This window comes from Propithecus coquereli, unplaced genomic scaffold, assembly GCF_000956105.1.
Source record: "Propithecus coquereli isolate 6110/MARCELLA unplaced genomic scaffold, Pcoq_1.0 Scaffold221, whole genome shotgun sequence".
In the NCBI taxonomy this organism is placed as follows: domain Eukaryota; kingdom Metazoa; phylum Chordata; class Mammalia; order Primates; family Indriidae; genus Propithecus; species Propithecus coquereli.
Genome location: NW_012147301.1, coordinates 2,803,197 through 2,803,832, shown reverse-complemented (window position 1 = coordinate 2,803,832; position 636 = coordinate 2,803,197).

Here is a 636-nt window from a genome sequence, read left to right as displayed (position 1 = left end):
AAAGGTTAAGGGCGTCTCATCTAACTCACACTCCATTTTACACAGACTGCGAACGAGGCCCGGAGAAGGGAAATGTGGCTGGATGAGTGGGCTAGCAGGGCCAGAAAGAGAAGACATATTGCCTGACACCCCATCCAGGGGTCATTTCATTTATTGGATAAATGGTTATCGGGGGCCATGAATGCCCACTATACTAGACACTCTTCTGGGCACTGGACTCCAGCAATGAATGAGACAAAAGCCCCTGTCCTCCTGGAGCCCACGTTGTATTGAGGGAGACCAACAAAAAAACAAGTGAACCAACAAAATATTTCACATGATGGTAAGTGCCATGTAAAGCACTTGGGCCCAGGGGTGAGTTGGGCTCAGTAGTCTTAATTGGTCAATATCTGAGCCCAGACCTGAGTGACTTGAAAAGAGCCAGCTAAACCAGCATATATATGCAAAGGTCCTGAGGTTGGAAGAAAATTTGTATTTGACAGACAAAAAGAAGGTCAATGCGAGTGGAGCGGATGAAGGAGATGAGGTGACAAAAGTGTACAGATCACTTAGGGTCCTTAAGGCAGGGTGTGATCTTGCTGCAAAGGTATAAGGTCAGCCTCTCTTTCTCCCAAGTAGCTCCAGCCTGGAGGATGC